Source organism: Macaca nemestrina, chromosome 1 (genome assembly GCF_043159975.1).
Source record: "Macaca nemestrina isolate mMacNem1 chromosome 1, mMacNem.hap1, whole genome shotgun sequence".
Lineage (NCBI taxonomy): Eukaryota > Metazoa > Chordata > Mammalia > Primates > Cercopithecidae > Macaca > Macaca nemestrina.
In genome coordinates this window covers 83696055-83703490 of record NC_092125.1, presented here as the reverse complement: position 1 = coordinate 83703490, position 7436 = coordinate 83696055, and the positions used below count along the sequence as shown (strand labels likewise).

Below are 7436 nucleotides of genomic sequence, written 5' to 3'. Positions count from 1 at the left end.
TATGATGCTCTGGGCAACTGCAGCCATCTTGTAATCATGAGGGGAAGGTCAAGAATCTCAGAGAGCCAGACTGGGCATCTCTGACCCACCACACTCATGTCGGCAACCACCTACCCCTATACTTATTGAAGGAAAAATAAACCACTCTTTGTTTAAGTCACTGCTAGTCAGAGGATCTGTTGCTTGCAGCCGAAAGGATTCCTAATAGACACAAGCAGGGTGTGTGGGAGTGCAGAGGAAGACTTCATGCGGGAGGTGGCATCAGAGTGCAACCTTGGGGGTGAACGGTGAAGGGTGCCCCAGGCAGAGAGTGCTATAGGAGTACAGAAGTTAGGGAATGGGAATGGAAAATTCCCGTTTAGTTGGAACATAGGAGGGATAGAGAACAATACAAGACATTTTGCCATAAACACTTCGACACAGTCATTTCAACCTCAGGGATAATTTTAAGTAGCCTGCCTGCCTGCCTGCCTTCCTTCCTTTCTTCCTTCCTTCCTTCCTTCCGTCCCTCCCTCCCTCCCTCCCTCTTTCTCTTTCTTTCTTTTTCTTTTTTTCAGGGTCTCACTCTGTCACCTAGGCTGGAGTGCACTGGTGCAATCTCAGCTCACTGCAACCTCTGCCTCTCGGGTTCAAGCAATTCTTGTGCCTCAGCCTCCAGAGTAGCTGGGATTACAGGTGCATGCCACCATGCCCAGTTAATTTTTTGTATTTTGGTGGAAACAGGGTTTCATTATGTTGCCCAGGCTGGTCTTCAACTCCCAGGCTCAAGCAATCCACCTGGCTCAGCCTCCAGAGGTGCTGGGATTATAGGTGTGAGCCACCGCACCTGACCCTCGTGTTGCTCTTTTGGTTTGGATGTTTAGTCCGGGCTTTCCAGAGAAGCAGAACGAAGAGGATGTGATGTGCATATGTCTTTTGTAACAGCACTAATCCCATTCATGTGAGCTTTACCCTCACCACCTCACCTCCTAGAGGCCCCACTTCCGGATACCATCACCTTGGGAGTTAGGATTTCAACATGCGAACTTTGGGGGAAAATAAACATTCAGACATATACATACAAGTATATTCACACACACACACACTCTCTCTCTCTCTCTCTCTCTCTCTCTCTCTCTCTCTCGTGAAAAGGAATTGACTCACTTGATGATGGAGGCTGCAGTGCGAGTTGCCAAGCTGGAGACCTGGACAGCCAATGGTGTAGCTCCATTCCAAAACCGAGCAGGCTCAAGATGTAAGACGAGCTGAGGTCTCAGTGCAAGTCTGAAGGCAAGAAAAAAATGATGTCCCAGCGCAAGTAGTCAGGCAGGTAATGTCCTTTTACCTGTGGGAGCGTCAGCCTTTTTGCTCTAGCAAGCCTTCAACTGATTGGATGAGGCCCACCCACACTAGGGAGGAGGATCTGCTGTACTCCGTCTGCCCATTAAAATGCAAATTGCATCCAGAAACACCCTCACAGCCACACCAGAATCATGTCTGACCAAATGCCTGGGCATCCCATGGTCAAGTCGACACTGAAAATGAATCTTCTTGGATATGTGATGGTCTTCCCTTGGCTGACAAGGACCCAGCAGGCACTTTGGAAACAGGAGTTTCCTCGACTTTAGGCCCAATTAAAATGCTTCCTTGGCCACCAAGAGGAAGGGGAACTGTGACCATTCACTGCCATTTCCCATCTGGCCAGAAAGAGGTGTCATCTCCATTTCCTCACCAAGTGGAAGGAGAATTATTTTTGTTTTTATTTTTTGAGATGGAGTTTTGCTCTTGTCACCCAGGCTGACAATGAGTGCAATGACCCGATCTCGGTTCACTGCAACCTCTGCCTCCAGAGTTCAAGCGATTCTCCTACCTCATCTCCTGAATAGCTGGGATTACAGGTGTGCACCACCATGCCTGGCTAATTTTTGTATATTTAGTAGAGATGAGGTTTCGTCATGTTGGCCAGACTGGTCTCGAACTCCTGACCCCAAGTGATTCTCCCGCCTTGGCCTCCCCAAGTGCTGGGATTACAGGCGTGAGCCACTGTGCCCGGCCGGGAAGGAGAATTCTAACATCAGCTCTGGATCCCGTCTGTTGTTCTGCAGTACCCGCTAAAGCCAGCCTGCTTCCTTGGCCCTGGGGACCTCCACGGAGGAACAGTCCTGGGAGTTCGCAGGCTCTCAGGCGGGGCATTTAATGGAGCAGAGGGCACCCCGGGCAAGGGTGGATGGTACAGGCACCTGGCCAGGAGGAGCACATGAGGTCCTGGGCCAGGACAGGCCTCAGGAGCAGGTGACGAAAAGACACTGCTAGGGAGAGGAGCTGGCCTCGACCTCATCGAGTCCTTGGAGGTGATGGGTCTGCTGTACTCTGTGCGGTGTCATTTCCATCCTTTCCAAGGCTGGCATCACTGCCTACACCATCCCGCCAATCTCACCCAGCCTGCCCATCCGCCCTCGGCCACCGCAGCCGGGCTGGTGTGGGGATTTGCAGGGAACCACGAGGAGCCTACCAGGCGAGCGGGGAGAGTGAGGAGCAGGGAAGGGCGGCACGTACCAAGGCCCCAGGGGTGCAGGTCCGCTGGGCACGGAAGGCCAGCCAGACTCTGCCGGAGCCCGGGGCCTGGACGGCAGCGCTCGGGCGACCCCTGGCGGTCATGCTCCGCAGCGAGCCCCGTCCAACACGGGTGCGCAGCGCCCTCTGCTGGCCGATAGGCGTCGTTGCCTTTTCCCAGCCTCTCGGTTTGCGATTGGAGGGTACTGGTAGGATCCTACTTCACAGCTGAGAGACGGAGGCACAGACATGAAGTAATGCATCCGAGGCGAAGCTGACTGAGAAGATATATGAACGCAGGTATTCGGACTGAAGAGTCTGCATGAAGTCCAAGGTAACGAATATGACCTTTGGTTATGTCAACAAATGTATCCACAGAGCCTTTTTTCTCCGCTCAGCCAATCGGCTCGTTCCAGGGAGCTGTGTTGAGCCCTGGGTACCCCACTTTTGAAGTTCATCAGCAAACTACAACATGTTCAGGTTGCGTGGGCACAGTGGTGGGGGACTGGATTTGGAAATCCAGTCGTGTGAGGAATAATGGGAAGAATGGGGTGGTAGGTTTCTACAATCCAGAACATTCCACTGGCCAGGGCTGTCCTCCGGAGGAGGGAGAATCCTCATGAAGTGGACATCCCACTCACCGGGGGCCTAGAGAGTGCCGGGCTGGCCATTTGCTGACTGGTCTGGAAGAATTAGAATAAATATGGGAAGGCCCTTTAAGGTGCTCATAGCATCTTTAGGAGACACAGGTACTAATCATTAGGAACCATGCAGGAGGCATGGCCAGTGCTGTGGGGTGGGCACGAGGCTGTCTCGTCTCTTCACTGGGCAGGAGGGGAATCATGAGGTCAGAGTGCTTCGGGAAGGTGGGCACAGCACAGGGTTCTGGCTCAGTCCCGCTGCAGTGTTGGGTTAGAGGCGTGGATACCACCTGTGAGGTGGAAACGGAGGCACAGGAGTATAGAAGAGGGTGCCACAGGTGGGATTCTCCAGGAGGCCAACCCTGAGTCAGAGTTAGGGGAGCAAAAGATTTATTAGGAGCCGGGCACAGTGGCTCACACCTGTAATCCCAACACTTGGGGAGGCCAAGGTGAGTGGATTGCTTAAGACCAGGGGTTTGAGACCAGACTGGGCAATGTGGCAAGACCTTGTCTCTACAAAAAAGACAAAAGTTAGCCAGGCGTGGCGGCACATGCCCGTTGTCCCAGTTACTCAGGAGGCTGGAGTAGGAGAATCACATGAGCCCGGGAGGTGGAGGCTGCAGCGAGATGTGATTGTGCCACTGAACTCCAGCCTGGGTGACAGAGCAAGACCCAGGCTCAAAAAAAAAAAAAAAAAAACAAGAGAGAGAGAGAGAGAGATTTATGAGGGAGCAACACCCATGAAGAAAAGAGAGAGTGTGCAGGAGGGTCAGTAGGCTGCAGTGTGGATCTGTCACACTCACTTCTGGCAGCCCAGTGGGCACGCAGAGCCAGTGCTGCCCATCAGAGGAGCCCTTCAGGCACGGAATAGTCAGGCCCTTGTATCCTCACCTAGCTCAGACTCCTCGAGAGCTGAGAAGATGCCGACCCTGAGGAAGCCAACAGCTGGAGGCCAACCACCCTCCTCACAGCTGGGCAATGTGCCTTCCTTGGAAAGCCAGCGGTGGCCTGGTCTGCCTCCACCTGGAGTGGAGCCTCAGGAAGCTGGATCTCATGCTCCAAGTCCCGGGGCTGCCCTGCTAGGTCTGCCCATGCTGGGAGGGGTGGTCCCCTGCTTGACTGTCTTAGGGTGGCCCTCCCAGTGACTCCATAACAAGGGGTGGTCCCCCAACTGTCTGGGCCCCTGGACCCCTGCTGAAGACGGGATGTTTTTAGGGGAGTCCTGCCCCTCAAGGCTCAGCTCTATCAGGGATGGTTTGGAGAGGGCCTCAGGCGGTGGCAGTGCGGGGCAGGGGTTCCCCTTGCAGTTTGGTGTGATCAGCAGGCAAAGCTCAGAGTGGAAGTGGCTGGAACAAGGCCACCTGCGTCTTTCTGGGTGACAGTGTCAGACCTGAGCTTCTTGCTCACCTCCAGACCGGGTTCTTGGCCCCCACCTGGGCCCAGCGTGCTGGTCGCCTGTGGGTTGGAAGGTCCCTTCCCCTTCTGGTGGCGGTCCACACGTCTCCCTTCATACCCATGACACCCAGCAGTAGGGGCCAACTGGAGGCGCTGGCTCCCAGGCTCTGCCTCCTGTGGAGATGTTCACCCCTGCCACCTGCTCTCATTCCCATCTCCCTCAGGCCCAGGGGTCTTGCCCTGCCCAGGGAGGGGCCCGCCCACTTACTGGTGTTGACAGGAGGACTGGGTGCGGGATGACCACCTGTGCACTCTCAGTTCAGTCAGGGGTTACCCTGGAGCCCCCTTTTGCCTCCACACCTTCCTCCTACCGCTCACTACTGTGTCCTGAGGCAGGTGCAAGGCAGTCACTCAATCTATTCATCTCCCCTTAACACTAAAGACAAGCCTGGGCGGTCCACGTGTGATCTGCACCCGCAGGAACCCTGATGGGGTTGGTGCGGGCGTCATCCTTGTCACTCTTCCCTGCAGCCTCTGAGAGCTCGGACCTCCCACAGTGGGGCTCTGAGCAACGGAGATGGCTAGAAGGTCTTGGGGGAGTGCCCCGCAGTGACTGGCAGGTGGGAGCCAAGGGGCTTCCTTCTAGCTTCGCACCAAGCTCAAAACCGGGAAGGACTCTGCCCCCTTAGGGATGGAGGCTCTTGCATTTCACAGAGGACAAGAGACACAGAGTACGGGATGAGACGTCGTCCGAGGTCAGCCGGCATGGTTGTCTGCTCCAGAATCTGGGTCCCTGATGCCTGGTCTGGGTCCTGAAGACAGCGGCTCAAATTTCCCACCACCAGTGGACAGCTCACGAGTGCCCAATGATCTCCGTTCCCTGCTGCATGGGTTAGGATGTGTATGTTTGAATTTAAGAAGTCCTTAGCACTGTCTGAGCACCTACCATGTGCCAGGTGCTGGGAACATGAAAAGAAAGAAAAACACTGCCCCACTGGTTCACATGCTGCCCCACCAAGGCCTGTCCTGAGAGCACAGGCAGGCTCTGGAGAGCAGAAACTCTGTCTTCCTTACCTTGCTGGTCTGAGTTTCTTTCATTCAGCCACAAGATCTGACAATCCTATTTTTGACTTCCAGTGAGGTTTTGGCAGCCAATGGGGGCCAAATTTCCCCAGCAAGGCTGTTACGAAAGTGTGTGTGTTCTCTGCGGGGTGTTCCCCCTTCGGGAGCTAGGCTCTCAAGCTGGTTGGCACCGAGTGGCTTTCCTGAGCCAAGCCTGTTGCTTAGATGAGAGTTTATAGATCCAGGAAGCCAGGTGACCTGAGGCTTCATCCCAAACTTGTCCTTGTGGAGACCCCCACCTGGGAATGGCTGCAGGTCCCCACCCGATGGGAGGTGCCGGGAGAGAGAGGGTGGAGCCAGCCTGAGCACGGAGGCTAAGTACAGTGAATCAGATTTCTAGGGCAGCTGTCACAAAGTTCCCCAAACTGGGCAGCTTCAACAACCCCCATTTATGATCTCGAAATTCTGGACGCTGGAGTCCAAAACCAAGGCGTTGGCAGGGTGGCCTCCTTCTGAGACCCCTGTCTGGCTTGGAGATGGCCACCTTCTGCCTGTGTCTTCCCACGGTCTTCCAACAGCATGCATTTGTGTCCAAGTTTCTTTCTTTTTTCTTTTCTTTTCTTTTCTTTTCCTTTCCTTTTTTTTTTTTTTTTGAGATGGAGTCTCGCTTTGTTGCCCAGGCTAGAGTGCAGTGGCACAATCTCAGCTCACTGCAAGCTCCACCTCCTGGGTTCAAGCGATTCTCCTGCCTCAGCCTCCCGAGTAGCTGGGATTACAAGTGCACACCACCACGCCTGGTGAATTTTTTGTATTTAGTGGAGATGGGGTTTCGCCATATTGGTCAGACTGGTCTTGAACTCCTCACCTCAGGTGATCCACCCACTTGGCCTCCCAAAGTGCTGGGATTACAGGTGTGAGCCACCGTGCCTGGCCCCAGGTTTCTTTTTGTAAAAGAACACCAGTCATATTGGATTAGGGCCCACTCTAATGACCTCATGTCCTCTTGATTTACCTTTGTGAAGACCCTATCTCCCAACAGGGTTACATTGTGAGGTCCTGGGGGTTAGGACTTCAGCATATGAATTTTGGGGGAACACACCATTTAACCTATAACACACCCCAATTCCAGGTTGTCATGCTTACTGGCAGGAGCCTCACCTTCTATTTCTATGTCTGGCCCATGGTGCCTGTTGCCTATGGCAGGGGCTCTCACATGCAGCAGTTGCCTAATTGTAGTGTGTCTGTACTGATATGTACAGCTGGCTAGAGTGTGTGATCGTCTGGGGACTCAAGGCACCTTAAACATGTGGGGTAGGAGGCAGGGAGGGGAGAACGGAAGGAGAAAGCCCTTAGGTCTTGTTCTTGGCCCAGAAACTCCTGTGCACACCTCTGCAGGTACACTCCTCTGCAGGCACACTCCTCTGCAGGCACACTCCTCTGCAGGTACACACCTCTGCAGGTACACTCCTCTGCAGGTACACTCCTCTGCAGGTACACACCTCTGCAGGTACACTCCTCTGCAGGTACACTCCTCTGCAGGCACACGCCTCTGCAGGTACACTCCTCTGCAGGTACACTCCTCTGCAGGTACACGCCTCTGCAGGTACACTCCTCTGCAGGTACACTCCTCTGCAGGTACACGCCTCTGCAGGTACACACCTCTGCAGGTACACTCCTCTGCAGGCACACGCCTCTGCAGGCACACGCCTCTGCAGGTACACGCCTCTGCAGGTACACTCCTCTGCAGATACACTCCTCTGCAGGTACACACCTCTGCAGGTACACTCCTCTGCAGGTACACTCCTC

The 7436-nt window shown here is 54.4% G+C and overlaps 1 long non-coding RNA gene across 1 annotated transcript in view; it reads left to right on the top strand.

Moving 5' to 3' along the window:
* The first annotated feature begins 1700 nt into the window (after positions 1–1700).
* Positions 1701–7436, top strand: part of LOC105478372 (uncharacterized) — a 30233-nt gene continuing 24497 nt past the window's right edge. Inside the window, exon 1 of the long non-coding RNA XR_985269.2 lies at positions 1701–2866. This is a non-coding gene — a long non-coding RNA (uncharacterized lncRNA). The remainder of the gene's footprint in view (positions 2867–7436) is intronic.